Genomic DNA, 22,100 nt, shown 5'->3' on the forward strand with positions numbered 1-22,100 from the left:
TCCATATAAATTTTATTATGATTCATTTTTATTATCTTAAAATATTGCTGCCATTTAAGAAACACACAGCATCTTGTTGGATGTGCCTCATAGAGGAGAATCAAGGCTCTTAACCAACAGCTACTTGCTAGATTTGACTATCTTGAACCATCCAGTCCCACTGAACCTCCAGATGAATGCAACTATCGAGTGACCAAAGGTGAGATGAGCAGAAGAACTGACCAACTAAACCTAGCCAAATTACAGAATCGTGGGCAAATAAACAAGCCACTATTTCAATATGGTTTGTTATGCAGCAAAAGATAATTAAAACAAGCTCCTACCATGGGTCAGGAACAGGAAGTACAATTTGAAATAAAGTTTCCACTCTTGGTGATTATATTCTTGTAGCAGAAGATAGACAATAGCAAATAAGTAAATAAATATATAATGTCAGATAGTGATAAGGGATGTCAGGATGGATCCCAAATAGCCAAAGCACACTTGAGAAAGAAGAAGAAAGCTTAAGGCATCATGCGTTCTGATTTCAAACTCTATTACAAAGCTACGACAATCAAAGAGATACATAGATAAATGGAACAGAAAAGAGAGCCGAGAAACAGATTCATGCATATATGGTCAATTAATTTACAACAAAGGAGCTACGAATACAGAATGGGAAAAGGATAGGCTTTTCAATAAATGGTGTTGGGAAAACTGGACAGCCACAAGCAAAAGAATAAAACTGAACCACTATCTTACATTATACATAAAAATTAAATCAGAATGAATCAACAACTTGATCATAAGACCTGAAACCTTAAAACTCCTAGAAGAAAACATAGGCAGTAAGCTCCTTGATAGCAGTTTTGGTAATAATCTTTTGGATTTGACACCAAAAGCAAAGGCAACAAAAGTAAAAATAGGTAGGTGGGACTATATCAAACTAAAAGCTGTACAGCAAAGGAAATTATCAACAAAATGAAAAGGAATTCTACTGAATGAGAGAAAATATTTGCAAATCATATATCTGACAAGGGGTTAATATACAAAATATGAAGAATCCATACAACTCCATTGCAAAAACAAAAACAATTTGACTTTTTAAAAATGGGCAGAGGATCGAATAAACTTTTTTCCAAAGAAGACATACTTATGGTGGACAAGCACATGAAAAGTTGCGCGACATCACCAATCATCAGGTAAATACTACAGTGAGATATCACCTCACACCTGTTAGATGCCTGTATCAAAAAGGGCTAACAAGTATTGACAATGATGTGGAGAAGAGGGAACACTTGTACACTGATGGTGGGAATGTAAATTAGTGCAACCACTATGGAAAATAGTATGGAGGTTACTTAAAAATTTTTTAAACGGAATTATCACATGATCAGTCAATTCCACTTCTGGGTATTTATTCAAAGAAAATAAAAACACTAACTTGAAAAGATACATGAACTCCCATGTTCATTGAAGCATTGTTTACAATAGCCAAAATATGGAACCAGCCTAAAAATCCGTTGATGGTTGAATGGATAAAGAATATGTGAGACATATATATATGTAAAATTCAGCCATAGAAAAAAGAATGAAATCTTGACATCTGTGAAAACGCAGATGGACCTTGAGGGCATTATGTTAGTGAAATAAGCCAGACAGAGAAAAACAAATACCATATGATCTCGCATATATGTGGAATCTAAAAAATAAATTGAGTTCTTAGATATAGAGAACAGATTGGTGGTTGCCAGAGTCAGGGAGTAGGGGGCAGGTAAAATGGGTAAAGGGGTCAAAGGTACCAACTTCCAGTTATAAAATAAATAAGGGGGGAGGGTTTAGCTCAGGTGGTAGCTCGCATGCTTAGCACACACAAGGTGCTGGGTTCAATCCCCAGTACCTCCTCAGAAAATAAATAAATAAATAAATCTAATCACCTCCCAAAATAAAATAAAATGAGAAAGATTAATAAATAAATAATAAATAAGACATGGGAATGTAATGTACAGCATGTGGACTATAGTTAGTAATACTGTATGGCATATTTGAAAGTTGCTAAGAGAGAAATCTTTACAAAGCTCATCACAAGAAAAAAATTGTAGCTGTGTATGGTGATGGATGTTAGCTAGACTCATTGTGGTGATTATTTCACAATATATATATATAAATATCAAATCATTATGTTGTACACCTGAAACTTATATAATGTTGTGTGTCAACTATACAATTTTTTAAATGTTTATTTTAGAAAGGGGGTTAGAGGATGACAGGTGTGGTTGGGAGCAAAGGAAAAGAGATGCTATTTTAGAAAAATAAATCCTTTGAAGAAAATATGAAAATATTCTAGAAAAGAGATTTTCATGCCTGATGTTAACTATCAAGAAGTTTTTCTGTTTTCTAACCCCAATCCTTCTAACTGCATTAAAATCCATTTATAGATTCATGGAATAAACTTTAGAAGTCAGTTCATCCTATCTCCTTACATAAACAAACTGAACCCCAGAGAAGGTGTTATGGTGTCTATAATTTACATATATTAAATATTATAATATTTAATATAAAATAGACGATGTATAATATGTTAATGTGATATGTATTTAAATATTCTGGGCTAGAAAGTTTGAGATACATGTGTGTCAACTCCTTTTAGTGTAAACCTTGGAGGCTATTAGTTAACATTTGAAGTACTCTAATAAGAAATACATACTCTAGGAGTTAGTATCTAAGAAATTCTAGTCAATAGTCCACATTCCAGTAGCAGTTACAACAAGAACTTCAACTACCTTCATCTTAAATCAGCAGTAGAAGGCTGTTAAATATGGTTAGAAGTTAGATGTGTTTTCTTCATGGGTGAGATAAAAAGTGTCTAGATATGTGATTTGGCTAGAAGTACTGTATTATGTAGGTACCTCCACCCTTGCTTGGCCAAGATATAAGAATCTAGTGAGCCCAGCAACTAGGTTCTTCAGAGTGATGTTATGAGCTAGGAACTATTTGGTCCTTTTCTTCCTCTTAGTGGAGGATCCGGTCATCAGATTCTAACTAGCAGGTTAAATGAATCCTGCTGCTAGAATATGGTCTTATTTACTTACAATAAACCTTTCATGCAAAGTACTTGGCACTGTGTCTAAAAGGATGAAGGGCTGGGACTTCATTGAGCTTACAAGTTGTATGACTGGTTTTGCCTGCTTATTAATAAATATTTTGAACATGTGGCAGATTTCAGTTTGAGACTTGCTTTCATTGTAACACACCACTTGGCAGTAAGGTTTTGAGAAAGAACTTATGGCCTATCTCTCACTGTTAGGGGCTGCTACTATCTGCCCCTCACCTCTGCAATAACAACAATCCAAAATACCACTCAATAATGAATAAATAAATGTTTATTAATATAATATACTTAATAAATGAGTAAGTTGGCTTGGGTCAGTTTGTGACAGGAGATGATCTGCCTAAGATCACATAGCAAATTGATTCTTGTCACCATCAAATGCCAAACAAACGACTTGGACCCACAGTACCAAAAAGAAGCCAACCAGTGTTGAGTCAAGGTAGACAATGCAGTGTTTTAGGAAGTTCAGTTTGCTGCCATCAAAGAATGGGTTGGGAAGAGAAACCCTGGAGACAGGAACACCAGTGCTATATCACTGCTATATCGCCCAGGTGAGGCACAGGCCAGAAGGGCAGCATGGTGCAATGGAGCAAGTGTGGGCACTGGCATCACAGAGATCTTTCTTTGTTCACAGTCTGGCTCTGCCACTTATCAGCCATGCAACTGGGAGGAAATCGCTTCCCTTTTCTGAGTCCATTTCCCCAAATGAAATAACCATTAAATGAGATGGTATATGTTAAGACCCCTAACTCACTGATTGGCACGTGGTAGGCATTAAATAAATGCTAATTCCTTTCATCATCATTAAACCATAAGGTAGAAAGATGGAATGGATGCAGAAAAAAGACTAATCTAAACCTAAAGCAAGGGCTTAACCTCTTGCCTGTAGCAAACATTAGAAGCAAAACTTGGGCTCTAATTTGCTAGAATTCTATTGTTCTTCTTGCTTGACAAGATCATTTCAAATAAACAAACTTTTGTTAAGCAGAGTACTTAGTCTTATTCAAAGTGCAGAGATGATAAATAAAAATGACGTCTGTCTTCAAGGAGCGTCTAGTCTTAATATTTTCTTTGTGTCTATTAATGCTTTAATTTCTCCCCCTTTGAGCTACCACTAGCCTTCCAAATACTGTGACATCAGATTCAACTATTATTTTTTAGAAAGAACTGATGTGCCAGGCACTTAGACTAGACCTCTCACGTACATTGTTTAATCAACACAACAAACCTTCAAGGTCTGTACTGTTATTATCCCCATTTTATAGATGGAAACTAAAACAGATAGGGAAAGAGGGTTTATTATCCAGGGTCACATAGTTAATTAACAGCATAGCTAGGATCCGAATCTAATCTAACTCCAAGTCCAATGCTCTTTCAATGGTTCCAGGATGTTTCTTTTCTGTATTTATAGATACATGACTTCACTGTCTTATCAGAAGTCAGATATCAACTCTGTTAAAAATGCCAAGTTTTTAGGGGGCTTTTAGATATAAGAGTTCCTAGTATAACAATATGTATTTGATCAATAACCCCAGAGCTACCAATAATACTTGAATAAATTACCAAATGAAATATCTGGCTTTGCTATAATTTTTTTCTTCTCATGGAAGCAAATGAGACTTATACATTATGATCATTACTCAAAGTACAGCTATCACAATCCTCTACCATTTCTTACAAGGTATCCGCATGAATGAATGAAGAGAGATAGATGAACAAATGCAAATACCCTTTTTAAAGGTCCTTTATTTGGAAATCCTGGCTTTTTTATTTTCCAGCATGAAAAAAAATGTTTAATTGGAGTGCTTGATCTGTTTACATTTAACATAATTATTAATGTGTTTGAGTTTAAGTCTGTCATCTTGGTATTTGATTTCCCTTGGTCTCATCTGTTCCTCATTTCCTGCTTTCTTTTGGGTGAATTTAATATTCCATTTATTTCCTCTACTTTTGGCTATAATTCTTTTAACATGCATTTGTAACTTATCACAATCTACCTTCAAATGATACTGTACTCTTTTATGAATAATGTAAGAAATATTACGATAGTATTATTTCATAAACCTACATCTCCCCATTGAATCTTTGTCTTATATTTGTAAATCCCACAATACATTATACACTTACATTACATATATGTTATATATATAAATAAAATTAGATATTATTTTTGAAAAAGTATTCTATATTTATTCAGATATTTAGCATTTCTGGTGCTCTTCATTTTTTTCCTGCAGATTTGAATTTTTACCTGGTATCATTTCCTATCAGCTTCTAGAACTTCTTTTAGCGTTTCTTGTTATGCAGGTCTGTCTGAAATAAATTCTCTTAGCATTGTGTACCTGCAAATGTTTTTATTTCATCTTCAGTTTTGAAGAATATTTTGTTTTTTATTTCTAGCACTTTAAAGATGTCACTCATTGTCTTTTGGCCTCCATTTCTGATAAGTCATCCATCCTTTGTATCATTACTTCCCTGTATGTAATATGTCTTTTTTCCTTCTGGTTCCTTTTATTTATTTATTTATTTTTATTTTTACTTAAAAAAATTTTTTTTTGTCTTGAGGGGAGGTAGTTAGGTTTATTTATTTATTTTAATGGAGGTACTGGGGATTGAACCCAGGACCTTGGGCATGCTAGGCATGTGCTCTGCCACTGAACTATACCCTCCCCCTCTTTCTGGTTCCTTTCAAATGTTACTTTTATGTTTGGTTTTCAGTAATTTGAGTAGGATATGTCTAGGTGCATTTTATTTTTTGTTGTTGTTGATGATTTACAATATTGTATTCATTTTTGGTATACAGCAAAATGATTCAGTTATACATATGTATTTCTTTTTCATATTCTTTTCCGTTATGGTTTATTACAAGATATTGAATATAGTTCCTTGTGCTATACAGTAGAACACTGTTGCTTATGTATTTTATATATAGTTGTTTGTATTTGCTAATTCTAAACTTCTAAATTATCTCTCCCCTCTACCCTTTCCCCTTTGGTAACCATAAGCTTGTTTTCTATGTCTGTGGATCACTTCTGTTTTGTAAGTAAGTTCATTTATATCATATTTTAGATTCCACATATAAGTGATATCATATGATATTTGTCTTTCTGTCTGACTTACTTCACTTACTATAATAATCTCTAGGTCCATCCATGTTGCCGCAAATGGCATTATTTCATTCTTTTTTTATGGCTGAGTGGTATTCCATTGTATAAGTATACCACATCTTCTTTATCCATTTGTCTATCAATGCGCATTTAGGTTGCTTCCATGTCTTGTTATTGTAAATAGTGCTGCTATGAACAGTGGGGTGCATGTGTATTTCCAAATTAGAGTTTTCTCCAGATATACGCCCAAGAGTGTGATTGCTAGGTCATATGGTAGGTGTATTTTTAGTTTTTTAAGGAACCTAGATACTATTTTCCATAGTGGCTGCACCAATTTACATTCCCAACAACAGTGTAGAAGGGTTCCCTTTTCTCCATACCCTCTTTAGCATTTATTATTTGTAGACTTTTTAATGATGGCCATTCTGACTGGTGTGAGGTGATACCTCATTGTAGTTTTGATTTGCACTTCTCTAATAATTAGTGATATTGAGCATCTTTTCATATGCCTATTGGCCATCTGTAAGTCTTCTTTGGAGAAATGTCTATTTAGGTCTTCTGTCCATTTTTTGACTGAGTTGGGGTTTTGTTGTTGTTGTTGTTATTGAGTTGTATGAGCTCTTTGTATATTCTGAAAATTAAGCCCTTGTCAGTTGCATCATTTGCAAATGTTTTCTCCCAGTCTGTAAGTCGTCTTTTTATTTTTTTATGGTTTTCTTTACTGTGCAAAAGTTTTTATAAGTTTGATTAGGTCCCATTTGTTTATATTTGCTTTTTTTACTATTACCCTGGGAGACTGACCTAAGAAAACATTGCCTCAATTTATGTCAGAGTATTTTGCCTATATTCTCTTCTGGGAGTTTTATGTGTCATGTCTTATATTTAAGTCTTTATGCCATTTTAAATTTATTTTTGTATATGGTGTGAGGGAGTGTTCTAACTTCATTGATTTACATGTGGCTGTCCAGCTTTCCCAGTACCACTTATTGAAGAGATTGTCTTTTCTCTATTTATATATTCTTCTTTTGTCTAAGATTAATTGACCATAGCTGTGTGAGTTTATTTCTGGCTCTCTTAGGTGTGGTTTTATATGTATTTATCCTGCTTAGGATTTGCTAAGCTTCTTGAAACTGTACATTTTATCTTTCATCTATTTTAGAAAAATCTCAGCTATTACCTCTTCAAATACTTTTTTGTTGTTGATTTTTCTCTCCCCTCTTTGTCTGGGACTCCAATTACACATATGTTAGAATATTTAATTTTGTCTCAGTTCTTGGACACTTTGTTCCATACTTTTTGCTCTTTTTTCTCCTGTTTGTGTTTAGTTTGGATAATTTATACTGACCTGCATTCAAGCAACTGATTCTTTCCTCTGCTGTGTTGTGTCTGCTGTTAAGCCCATTAAAAAACATTCTTCATTTCTTACATCTAATTTTTCATTTCTAGCACTTCCATTTGGTTCTTTTTTATAGTTTATATCTCTCTGCTAAAATTCTCCATCTGTTCATGCATTTTATCCACCTTTTCCCTAGAACACTCACTTATTTATCATAGCTATTTTAAAGTCCTATCTGATCATTTAAAATCTGAGCTATCACTTTATCTGCTTCTAGCACTATTAACATTCTTAGCCATGGGTCTTTTTTTTTTTTTTTTTTGGTTCATTGTGTGTCTCATAATTTTTACTTATATATTTTTGTGTAAAAGAACTGTAGAAATGAATATAAATAAAAAAGTGCACCCCTTTTTTGTCAAGTTACTAGTGTGGGGGAAATTAGTCAATCTACCTATAGTTGAGCTGGGTCTGAGCATTGTTGTAGCTCTAGGTCAGTTCACTACTGGTTTCAAGTGTTTTGAAGGTGGATCAGGGCTTTCCCTTCAGCAAGACTTGGACTGTGAGCATCAGTGATATTCTGGTAAACTCCTTATGCTTTAAGCCAGTTCCCAGCTGAAATGTGGGAGATCTCTTTCTACTTTACAATTTAGATGATAGATTTGGGAGTTACTGGAGAGTTAGTCTCATGCCTGATTTTCTGTGCCTCAGGAGATCTCTGCTCACCCTGCTGCTCTGTTTCCAGTTTTTGTAAAGTGGCCGCAGTATCCTTTGTTGAGGCCTGCAGTACTCCTGCTCACCCCCCCTCCCCCAATGGATGCATCCATAAATAGATGAAGATAAATTTTTTCCTTTTATATCTCAAATAAGAAAAAAGGAAATTATAATTGACTTTTAGTATGGGCCTTCAAACTCTGCTCCTGGGAAAATATTGAAAATGATCAGAATGACCCTTCCTGCTTGTTGGAACTGCAACCTGAATCAAGTGCTTACATACTCAGAGGCTGTGTTGTAAGGTTGCAGACATCCATTCCATCACTGACTCCAATTGCAGGGAAGTAATACCACCTCTAGGGGCCAGGACTATTCAGATGGTTGACAAATCCCAGTTTAAAGCAGAAGGCTAAAATCATGGAGAGTACCATCAAGACGTGGTCTGGGTGTCAAATTTAATAATACATAAATGGTATTGAAAAACTTTGATTGGTTTCTGAGACTCAGCAGTATAAAATTTTTCATCGGATGAGTTAAAGAAGGCAAAATATGATCTTGCCATAAGAAGAGAGGCAGCATAGGCTAATGGTTGAGCATCTGGGCTCTGGAGTTTGAATGTCTCAATTCAGTTCCCTTCACCTTAGCTTTGCATTTAACTCCCATGTGCTTTAGTTTCTTGAGTGGTGAATTGGAGAAAATGGTAGAACCTACTTCATAGGGCTGTTGAGGATTGTGTAGTTAATACATAATTATTTATTTTACAAGTTAATAGACAAACACTTAAAATAGTACCGGCTCATAGCAAGCATTATAGAAATGTTTCCAGTTATTATTAGCACCAACTTTAGCAGATTCAGAATCACCAGGATGTGTAGATAATGATATGAAATAAAATTTATGGCCTGAGTCTCACACTCTCAACCCGTAGTTTCCAAATATTTTCCCCATATAACTTAGAGATTCCTTTTCATGGCTTACCATCACTTCCCAGACTTAACAGACTTGTGCATGTATATTCTTCCTGTGTGCATATCACGGGCATAGAAGGATTGATAAAAGGGAGAAATTAACCTAAGTTGGCTCTTTGGCAAGTAGGAAATGCCTCCACAGTCAGGCAGCTGGGAAATAGATGAATTAAATAGGCAGAAATACTTCTGGTCCAGTTCTAGCCTCTGGAAAAAATAAAATAAGAGATACTCTAGAAGACCAGAGACATGAAGAATTCAAGTAATGTGGCTTCTCCAGGGAAGAATTTACACCTCTCTTGAAATTCTGGTCTGAGAACCTAGAAAACTGCTATATATTTGATGGTCTCAAAATACTATTGTTGAGAAAGAAAAATGGTAGTTTGAACATGTGTTTATCTCTTTTCCTTCTTAGAACCCCACACAAATGAAAGCAAGTGAATCAGACCAGAATAAACCCACAAGGATAAAGAGAGTGGGACAGGAGACAGAGTATGAGAAGGTGGGAAGCCACTTGGGAAAGTTAGCAGGGCTGAGAAAGCTGCTTGCCAAGTGTCTGCAGAGGTGGTGCTTGTGAAAAGCAAGCCATTTCCCATCATTCAAAAGCCCACAAACAATAAGTGCTGGAGAGGCTGTGGAGAAAATGGAGCTCTCCTACACTGTTGGTAGAAATGTAGTTTGGTGCTATGGAATACAGTATGAGGACTCCTCAAAAAACTAAAAATAGACCTACCATATGATGCGGCAATCCCATTCCTGGGCATATATCCAGAGGGAACCTTAATTCAAAAAGATACATGCACCCCAATGTTCATTGCATCACTATTTACAATAGCCATGACTTGGAAACAACATAAATATCCATCGACAGATGACTGGATAAAGAAGTTGTGATATATTTATACAATGGAATACTACTCAGCCATAAAAATAGTAAGATAATGCCATTTGCAGCAACATGGATAGCCCTGGAGAATGTCATTCTAAGTGGAGTAAGGCAGAAAGAGAAAGAAAAACACCATATGATGTCACTCATATGTGGAATCTTAAGAAAAAAAAGGACAAACAAACTTATTTACAAAACAGAAATAGACTCACAGACATAGAAAACAAATTTATGGTTACCAGAGGGGAAGAGAGTAGGAAGGGATAAATTGGGAGTTTGAGATTTGCAGATGCTAACTACTATATATAAAATAGATAAACAGCAAGTTTATACTATATAGCACAGGGAACCATATTCAATATCTTGTAGAAATTTATGGGTAAAAAGAATATGAAAATGAATATATGTATGTTCCTATATGACTGAAGTATTATGCTGTACACCAGAAATTGACACAACATTATAAACTGACTATATGTCAATAAAAATGTTTTTAAAAAAACAATGTATTTTAGGGGTCCTTCCATGTCAATACATGTAGAAGTATCTCATACATTTAATACATACATTTTACTTATTATTCCATATGAATGTAACCTACCTTTTAAACCTTTCCCTTTGATGAATGTTAAGGTCATTTTCATTTTTCCTATTGCAGTCAATGCTGTAGTGAACAAACATGCCTGTTATACGTTACATATGTACAGAAGTTCAAGTAGTTTCTCAAGAACAGAGACCAAGAATGGAATTAAAGGTTTGAGGGAGGGCACAATTAAATTTTTCATAGACACTGACAGGCTATCTTCCAATAAAGTTGTCCCAATTTACAATCCCACTGATGCTGTTTGAGAGTATTAATTTCCCTCATTCTTACCACTGGATTTAATCAATTTAAAAATATTCTTCAAACTATGAGTTTTAAAAAGTTAATTTTTGTACTTTGCTTTTCTGATTGCTGATGATTGCATACCTTTTCATGCTTGTTAGCATTTGTATTTTTTTCTGTAAACAACCAGTTTTTCTACTTACGGATTTGTAAGGGCTCTTCACAGTTAATTTTACAGTGGTTTTGTGAGAAGTTTTAATTTTTCATGTAATTAAATCTATCAGTCTTTTTCTTTGTGGTTTTCAAATTTTATGTCTTGTCAAGAATGCCTTTCCTACTCCCCCACCACAATTTGGAAATATTATATACTTTCCACTGTTACGTTGTTCTTAGAGTTTATCTATTTTAATCAAATTGGAATTTATTTTTGTGTATGGTGTGATGAATGATTGGAACATATTATTTTCCCCAAATGGATAGCCAGTTGTCCTGACATTTGTTATAGACATTAATTTCCCCTCTAATTTGAGAAGACATCTTCTTCATGTACTAATTTCTAATAGAGACAGATAGATGAGAGAGGTGAGTAGAGAGGGAGAGAGAAAGAGGATATATCTGGTCTTGGACCCTCTATTCAGTTTTTTTTTAATGTTTGTCTACTCCTTGGCCAATTATATCTTATTTTAATAATTATAGCTTCATAGCACATTTTGATGTCTGATAGGGAAGTCCCTCTTCCTACTTGGTCACTCTGGCTATTCTCACATTTTTTTTCAACCTGCCAAATTTCAGTTTAAAAAACAGATTAATTTCAGTAGGGATGACATCTTTAATATAAGCAATCTCCCATATGTGTTTATTTATTTGGATCTTCTTTTATATCTTAGAGTAAAGCTTCATAATTTTATTCATATGGAACTTTCACATTTCTGGTTAAGTTTATTTCTTATTTCTTTATAGATTTTCCAGCAATTGTGAATTAATCCTTTTCCAAGACATATTTCAATAAGTTATCACAGTCTATAGGAAAGTTATTGATTTCTATACAGTAATTTAAAATGTAACCATTTTATTAATTCTCTTATTCATTCTAATAATTTTTTCAGTTGGCCCACTTAGATTTTCTAGGCAGTATTTTTTATCTTCAATAAATGCTTGTATCTTTTTTCTGATATTTATACCTCATCTCTTTCTCTAGTCTCTCAGTAATAGTTAAGTACTTCAAAATGATATGGACTAGTAGAGATGATCATTGGCATGCTTTTCTTGTTCTTTATTTTAATGGGGTTTGCCGTTTCCCATTTTTCTTGTAAGAGGAAATTTGGGGCATAGACTTTCAATTAATAGAAGCATGAATGTATTATCTAAACAAATTGTTTACTTAATAGTTGCTTGATTCAGCAGACAGCAATACATCACAGAAGAGATTCTACAGCTGAACTCCCTTGGTCCTATAGAAATATCTTGATCAGGGAACAAGATGTTACCAGTTTATATGAGGTGCGTTTTGTTGAGACTAAGTTGTTGCTCAGATGCTTTCTCAGTTACTCTTTTCTGTGCATGGGTAGCACAGCTTGTGCATATTACAGTAACAGGTTCAACTTAACAGGATACATCTGTATTTAATATAAAGTATTTAATAGAACACATCTGTATATAACATTTACATATTTGTTTCACTCTGGATGATTGCCTTCATGGGGTGTTGTGGGCATCCCCTTATGGGGAAGCTCCACTACAAGTAAAATGTTTGCCCCTGGTTTCCGGTGGATACTTTTTTTTTTAAATCACATTACAGAAAGATAGTAATAATAATAAGAGCAAAAGTTATTGTACGTTTAATTGTGCTAGTTACTGTTGAAAGTGCTTCATATATATTAACTCATTTAGAAAATTTACCTTTATTCTCAGCTTACTAATAGTTGCGTTTGTGTGTGTGTGTGTGTGTGTGTGTGCGCATTAACAGGAAAGAGTGTGGAATTTTACTGAATGCTTTTTTCAGTGTCTATTGGGATAATTGTATGATTTTCCTCCTTTATTCTGCTACTGTATGGTATAATATGAATAGGTCTAGTGTTAATGCAGTCCTCTAATCCATCAACATCATCACTTTTCACTGTCTTATCCTCCTCAAGTTCTCATTTTTTTCTTTCCTCGTCTAGATTCTATGGTAAATCGTTGCAATAACCATATTGTTAATATTCTTAATTATCTTGTCACTTTCTCTTCATTATGCTCACTGACAAAACTCCAGATCCTCCTAAACCTGATTAACTCAATAGTCTATGTCTGCACCTGAGCAGCTGGAGAACATCACACAACTGGGCTGTCTCAACTAAAATTTCTGACTACAAATGAGCACTCTTTACTGCCCAGCAATCCTGCTTTATGCCCTCAGTTTTGTTTTCCCACTGTCCAATACGACTTCTCCTCTCCCTTCAAGCCTCCAACATACTCCCCCCACCCCCCACCTCATTCTCATATGACCTCAACTTACAACTCACTGAGAAAACAGAAGCATTCAGGTTCATTTTCCTCCCATCTAATCTATCAACTTTTCTGACTTGTCCCAGGATTCATATTCTCTGCTTTTTCTCCTCAGTCTGCCCTACATCCCATATCCTTCTGCCTCTTCTGGGATCAAATTCGTTCTCTCTGCTGCGTCATCAATTCCTCTTTCTCTACTGGATAATTTCCATCCAGCAAACACACATGACTTAGAATCTCACCTTAAAACACACGTGCAAACAAGCAAATCCCTCCCTTGACACTATGTCTCTCTTCAGCTACTATTCCATTTATTCCTACTCATAGCAAAACTTATGGGAAAGTTGTCTATATTTGCTTTTTGTGCTATTTAACCTTCCATCATCTCAGCATGGTCCAACCAGCCTTTTAACCCCTTTACTCCACTGAAATCTTGTCAAAGCTATCACTGACTTCTAGTTTACCAAATTCACTTGTCTGTCCTCTTGTTATCTGACCTCTCAGAAGCTTTCAAAATGGTTAGCCCCTTCCTTCTTGAAACCCTTTCTTTCTTTGACTTGGGTAACATACCACTCTCCTGGTTTTCTTCCACCTCACTGGCTGATCCTTCTCAGTCTCTTTTGCTGGCTTCTCCTTGTCAAGCCAACCTCCAAATGTTGGAGTGATTCAGAACTCCATTCTCTGCCCTCTTGTCTTCTCACTCCTTTGGTAATTTCATCCAGCTCCAGTGGTTTTGAACACCTGGTGGCTGACAAAGACTCTCTCCTTGATTAAACTTTGGACAGGTTCGTCTGAGCCCTCTTTTTTCTAGGCTTCATCCTTCAGCCTTGTCCTCAGCCTGCCTAGCCACTTATAGCTAAGTCAGTTTATCAAGAATGATCCCACTCTTCATATCTGATCAAGTTTCTCATCCCCAAGCCTTGCTGTCTAAGTTCTTGGCTTGCTATTAACTACCTTGATGTCTCCTCTTAGTAATTTTCCATTAATTGACTCCTTTGCTCTGCTCATTGACTATAAATCCCCAGCTGTCTTTGCTGTATTCTCAGTTGAGCTCAGGCTCTCTCTCTCCTGATGCATTAGTCTTAAATAAAATCCGTCCTGCCATCTTTAACAAATGTCTGGTGAATAATACTCTTTAACTTGGCTTCCAAGTTTATATCTTCAGACCAGACAAGGCCTCTGAACTCCAGACTTATATACACTATTGCCTCTTTGACATCCCCTCTCAGATATCTAATAGGCATTTCAAACTAAACAGATCTAAAACAGATCTTTTGGTCTTTCCCTCTCACTTAATTAGAATATCTTCCTCAACCAGACAGGTTGGCTATAAGAGAAGCTAGACACTGAAAAGTCTCCAAATCTCCTAGTTTTCCAGTTTTCAGGCTCCTTCCTCTCCCTCCAAGCTTCTTTTTCCTTTTTTTTTTTTTTTTTTTTTTTTTTAGGTTACTTATTTATTTATTTTCAGAGGAGGTTCTGGGCATTGAACCCAGGACCTCATGTATGCTAAGCATGTACTCTACCACTTGAGCTATACCCTCCCTCCCTCCTCCAAGCTTCTTAACCATAGCAACTGTGGTGGTTTTAAACTATAGCAATTCTTTGACATCTCTCTCATCAAGAGGTAGTGTCTACATCCTCTCCCCTTGAATATGGGTGGGTTTGTGACCACTTTGACCAAGAGAAATGGTGGGAGTATACCATATGACTCGTGAAGCTAGGTCATAAAAGAACATGCAGCTTCCACCTCACTCACTGGAACACTTTCTGGGAGCTCTGAGCAGATACGTATGAAGTCTGATTATGCTGAGGCCGCTGTGCTGAAGAGGCCATGTGTAGATGCTCTAGTTACCTGTCCCAGCCTGAAAGCATAAAGGTCCTATGCTATGTGCTAAACATTAAGGATGCAGTAATAAATGAGGCAGGGTCCTTACCTTTAAGATTTCCCACTAGCTACAATGTCAAGAAGAGAATATAATTGTTTTCTCTGACACACACATATTGCTTCGGTATCATGGGGTCTTACTTCTCTTTCTCTTATTCCTTGTCCTCCTTATGCTTTTCTTCTTCTTACTCATACTCCTCTTCAACCTCTTCCTCCACCTTTTCCACCTCCTCCTCCACCTTTTCCACCTCCTCCTGTTCTGCTTCCTCTTTATGGCTTTCTGTTTCCTCCTTCTCTTTACAACCTTCAGGTCATGTCTTCACTCATTTATACTTGCAGGAAGGAGATTCAAAATTGGGAAAGAAAAAGAAACTTATCTGTTGATGTTATGGTTATCTATTTCTGGGTATCAAATCACCCCTAAAATTAGTGGCATAAAGAAATGACCATTTTATAACAAGTTCTGGCAAAGATGTGTAGAAAAGAGATTCCCTGTGCACTGTTGGAGGCAAGTAGATTAGTATAGCCACTGTGGAAAACAATATAGAGGTTCCTCAAAAAATTAAAAATAGAAATACCATATGACCCAGCAGTTCCACTTCTGGGTATTCATCCAAGGAAAAAAATATTTTAAAAGATATATTCACTCTCCACCCCCATATTCATTGCAGCATTATTTGTAATTATCAAGACATGAAAGCAACCTAAATGTCCATTGGTGGACAAATGGATAAAGAAAATGTGAGATATATAGATATAGATATATAAATATAAATATATATACAATGGCATATTAGTCAGCTCATTAAAAAGAAGGAAACCTTGACATTTGTGACAACATGGATGGAACTTTGTGGGTATTATGCTAAGTGAAATAAGGCAGACAGAGAAAGACAAACACCATATGGTCTCGCTTATATGTGCAATTAAAAACAAACAAAAACCAAATTCATATATTCAGAGAACAGATTGGTGTTTGCTAGAGATGGGAACTGAGGGGTAGACAAAATGGGTAAAGGGGTCAAAAGGTACAAACTTCCAATTATAAAATAAATAAGTCCTGGGGGTGGGTATAACTCAGTGGTAGAGCTCATGCTTAGCATGCATCAATCCCCAGTACCGCCATTAAAAAAAAAATAAAATAAATAAGGCTTGGGGATGTAATGTACAGCATGGTGACTGTAGTTAATAATATTGAATTGCATATTTTAAAGTTGCTAGAGAGCAAATCTTAAAAGTTCTCATCAAAAGAAAAAATTGTAACTATGTATGGTAACTAGATGTTAACTAGACTTACTGTGGTAATCATTTTGCAATATATACAAATATCACATCATTATGTCATACACCTGGAACTAATATAATGTTTATATGTCAAATATATATCAATTAAACAAAGACAAACAACCATTCTATTATGTTCATGGATTCTGTGCGTCAGGAATTCAGAAAGATAATAGTGGAAATAGTTTGTCTCTGCTCTGCAATGTCTAGAATCTCAGCTAGCAAGACTCAAGTAGATGGGGGTGACTCAAATGGCTGGTGGTTGGAATCATCTGGAGGCTTTTTACTCATGTGTCTGGCACTTTAGCAGGAATAGCTGGAAAGCTGGTCTTAGCTGGGACAGTCAACTGGAGCACCTACACATGGCCTCCCCAACATGGTGGCCTCACGGTAGTCAGAGTTCTTATAAGGCAATTCTAGGCTCCCAGAGAAAGGCTCCAGCAAGCAAGACAAAAACTGCATGAACTTTTATAACTTAGCCATGGAAGTCCCACAGCATCAATTTTGCAGTTCTTTGTTGGTGAAGTGCTCACAAGCCCACTCATATTCAAAGAGAGGGGACGTAGATCCATCTCTTAATGGGTGAAATGTCAAAGAATTTGTGGCCATGTGTTAAAACCACCACAAGTTCTCAGCTCAAATGTCACTGTATCAGAGAGGCTATCCCTTCCCATTTTTTCTAAAATTGCCTCCCTTAGGTACTTAATGTCATTTGGTTTATATATTCCACAACTCTCATCACAGTTTGTAATTATCTATTCTTTTGTCTCAATTTGTCTTCTTTTTATTGTTAGTCTCACTTCAAGATTGTGAATTTCATCAGGACAGGAACCCTGCTTCTCTGGCTTGCCCTTGTATTCCCATGACCTAGGCATAGGGTCTGGCACATGGCAAGTACTCAATAAATAGTTACTTAGAAAATTGAAAAACACATAAGTCAATAAATATTTTCACATAACTTGATAGACTCTTACCTTTTCATCATCTCAAATATGCTTGAACAGCCCCCGGAGCCTGGAGTTCACTACCTCCTGAGAACATTTCCTTCTTTGGACTTGGGTATTGGAAAAATCTTTTAAAAATTAGTTGTTTTCCCTAACCTACAGATAAAGGAGGCTTATACAGGGCTAGGGAGAAAATCAAAGGGAATGGGCATTTCTTGAGCCTGTTCTAAGTGCTAAGCATTGTGTGAGGTACTTTCCACTCATTATCTTCTTTGAGTCTCTCAATAACCCTATGAAGCATCCATTTTACTGATGAAGAAAGCTAAGATGCAGAGAAGTGAGGTGACAATGTCACATGGTCTATAGAACTGAATTTTGAGAATTACAATATAAAATTGGAATTCAAGTCCAGGTTTATCTCATTCCCTAATTCATTCTCTTTATTTCACCTTGAAGAAAAGAAAGAAAAATCAATAGTCCTCATTAAAAAGTGTAGTAGAAATAAAGAGTGAAAGTAAAAGCAAACATGTTTATCTGTTTGTTTGTCAAAGCCTCATGCATCTCATTGCTAGCTATGCCATCTCATTGACAGAGACGGAAAAAATCAAATGGCTGCTAAACCATGAATATGTAGAAAGCTGCTTGCAAAATACACAAGAGGGTCACTTCTGTTTGATATTGTACTGGAGGTTCTAGCCAGGGCAATCAAGCAAGACTGTAAAAGGGAAAGCATGCATATTGGAAAAGAAGAAGTAAAACCAATCTCTATTTTTAGATAGCATGATTTTATATATAAAATGGTAAAAAAAAAATTCACACATGCAAAACTATTAGAGGTAATAAACAAATTCAATAAAGTTGTGGACACAAGATTAATATAAAATATCAGTTGAATTTCTATATATTAGCAATGAAAAATCCAAAAATAAAATTAAGAAAACAATTCCTTTATAATAGCCCCTCTAAAAATAAAATGCATAGGAGTAAATTTAACCAAAGAAATGTAAGATATGTACTCTGAAAACTACAAAACATTGTTGAAAGAAATTAAAGAAGACCTAAATAAATGGGAAGATATCCTGTGTTCACAGATTGGAATATTCAATATTGTTAAGATGGCAATTCTCCTCAAATTGATATAGCAATCCCTATAAAAATTCCAACTTTTTTTTTTTTGCAGAAATGGACAAGCTGATCATAAAATTCACATGGAAATGAGAAGAGACCCAGAATCTTCAAAACAATCTTAGAAAAGAAGGACAAAGGTGGAGGACTTATACTGCCTGATTTCAAAACTTACTACAAAGTTACAGTAATCAGAACAGTGTGATAGTTGCAAAACAATAGACATAAAATTGAGGGACTAGACTTGAGAGCCCAGAAATAATCCCTTACATTTACAGTCAATCAATTAATTTTGACAAGTGTGCTAGACCATTTGTTGGGGGAAATAATAGTTTTCAATAAATAGTGCTTGGACAACTGTGTATCCACATACAAAGTTATGAAAGTGAATTTCTACCTCTCATCATATACATAAGTTAACTCAAAATAGATCAAAGACTTGAATGTAAGAGCTAAAACTATAAAACTCTTAACAACTTAGAAATAATTCATGACCTTGGATTAGATTTCTTAGATCTGATGACAAAAAAACACAAGCCATCAAATGAAAATTGGACTTCTTCTAAATTAAAAACTTCTGTATTTCAAGGGACATCATAAAGAAAGTGAAATGACACCCCACAATATGGGAGAAAAGTTTTACAAGTTTTATATCTGACAAGGGACTTAATATCTACAATGTATAAAGGACCCCCACAACTCAAAAACAAAAAAGATAAATGGCCTAATTTTTAAGAGGCCAGAGGATTTGAAAAGACATTTCTCCAAAGACATACAAATGATAAATAAGCACATAAATGGATGCTTAACATCGTTAGTCCTTAGGGAAATGCAAACCAAATCCACAATGAGACACCACTTCATACACATGAGGATAGTTATAATTTTTTTAATCTGAAAATAAGCATCGATGAAAATGTGGAGAAATTAGAACCCTCATACATTGCTGATAAGAATGTAAAATAGTGTAGCTGCTGTGAAAAATAGATCCTCAAAACGTTAAACACAGAGTTACCATATAACCCAGCAATTCGACTCTTATATATATACCAAAACAATTGAAAACATATCTACACAAAAACCTGTACACAAATGTTCATAGCAGCATTATTATAGTCAAAAAGTGGAAACAAACAAATATCCATCAACTGATGAATGGATAAACAAAATATGGTGTATACATACAATGGAGTATTATTCAGCCATAAAAAGCAATGAAGTATTGACACATGGATGAACCTTGAAAACATTATGCTAAATGAAAGAAACTAGGTTCAAAAGACTACAGGCTGTATGATTCCATTAATATGAAATATCCAGAATAGGCAAATACATAAAGACAGAAAGTAAATTAATGGTTACCAGGGGCTGGGGGTGGAGAAGGAATGGGGAGTGACTGCTAATTGGTACAGAGTTTCTTTTGGGGGTGATGAAAATGTTCTGGAATTAGATGGTGGTGATGATTGCACAACCTTGTGAATACACTAAAAACCAGTAAATTTTACACTTTAGAAAGGTGAATTTTATGGTATGTGAATTATATCTCAATTTTTTTAAATGCAAAAGAGCAAGGGTGCTGATGGAGTTGGGGCAGGTAGGCAGAAATTCCGTTGGGATGCCAGGCTCTTGGCATGCTAGTCTAGTTCAGGAATGTGCAATGCAGGTCCCCATCCTCAGCCAGAGTGGCTCCATTTCAGCTCCCACTTAAGATTTTTGTATGAATAAGGGGGTCCCCGGCTAGAGAGGCTAAAAAAAGCTCCTAGCCTAATTGATTGACTGCAAAGAAACTCCTCCTAAACTTTTTGAAAAATATTTTCTTTCTTTTCTTTTTTTTTTTTCTTTTTTTTTTTTTTTTTTGGTTTTGGGAGGGGATTAGGTTTATTTATTTATTTAAGGGAGGCACTGGGGATTGAACCCAGGACCTTGTGCATGCTAAGCATGCACTCTACCACTGAGCTATAACCTCCCCCTCCTCCTCAACTTCTAAAGCTCCAGACTTGTGGAAAGATAGTATGAGGAGAGGCTGGAGAGTCAACACTCCAACAGAGACCAGCAGCCCAGACAAGGGTTGGAGTGTCACAAGCAGCATGGGTGGCTGGAGCCCTGCCATCTGGCACAATGTCCACTAGCAAGGCTCCCTCTGGCACAATCTGGTCTCAGGGGAGGACTGACACATTCAGGAAGTCCAGTTCCATTCATAAACCTTGACTGAGCATGTTCTGGCTCTCACTCTCAGATAGGTGCGCCAAGTCCCTGTCCTCAGGCGGCTCAGACACAAGACGTGTAAACGGGCACTGCTGATGGCTCTGCTCCCCTCTCTTGAACTGAACTGGGATCATGAGTTCACTGTCTCTCAAGGGGCAGCAAGACAGCAGCAGGGGAGTAGTTTTTAGCTGGGGGAAAGGAGAGAAGGGAGGAGAATGAGTTACTGTTGGGCACTTACTCTGTGCTAGACACACAGGAACAGACACCTATATGGTTTAGCTTCCTCCTCACAACATCCTTGAGCAGTAGGTGAAGGGATTTGTCCCAGGAGCTTCGAGCTAGTATGTTGTGGAACTGGGACCGGAACCCAGGACTACCTGATTGGAAAGTCTGTGCTCTGGAGAAGCTGGGAGTTCACCCAGAGTTTTTCACATAGGCTCCTCCACTGGACAGTTTCTAGCTCCCACGGTTTACACATTACTTGCTCATTCATTCATTCCATAAATTTCCCTGAGTACGTATTTGGTGCTAAGTAACATATTAGGCAACAGAACACAAACCTGAATACCTGAATAAGGCATAAGCCCCGCCCTCAAGGATTTATAACATAATGGGAGCCAGGCCTGAACAGAGACATAAGACCAGGAGCTGAGTTAATTATACCACCAAGGGAGGACCTGTGGTAGTGTGGCCAGATGGCAAGTGGTTTTAATTTGAGAATGAGAATTCAAGGTTTGGTGCAATGGGGACAAATCGATTGCCAATTCTCTGCCCATCCCCCACCCTGTCCCGTAGCTGTGTGGGGTTTGGGAGAACAAGCAGTCACCATCAGAGAGAGCTGAGGGGAAGTGGTATTCTGGGGCACAGCTTCTCCACCACAGCAGGAAGTGGAGAGAGGGCTTGCCGAGCAGGCTGAGGTTTAGGGGGGTTTATTGGCTACAGAACTTTGGTTTGGGAGGGCTCAGTCAGAAGGGTCTTTGGAAAGCGGGCAGTGGGTGCCTGAGTGGGAGTGAGTTTTGGAAGGAGGATGTAGATAATCAGATCGGTCAAGGGTGACAGGGATGAGAGACTGAGGGACTAAGACATTGCTGTCCTGACGGAAACTATGGGGTTTCATTTCATACTCAGGTTTCTGAGGCTATTTTCAGTACAGGAAACAAGCTATGGTCTCTGCTCAGCATACCAAATAGAATACGGGGAAAATTTGTTAGGAAGTGTGAAGGGGAAAGTCAGCCTCAAATCAGGCTG

The sequence above is a fragment of the Camelus ferus genome, chromosome 13 (genome assembly GCF_009834535.1).
Source record: "Camelus ferus isolate YT-003-E chromosome 13, BCGSAC_Cfer_1.0, whole genome shotgun sequence".
NCBI lineage: Eukaryota > Metazoa > Chordata > Mammalia > Artiodactyla > Camelidae > Camelus > Camelus ferus.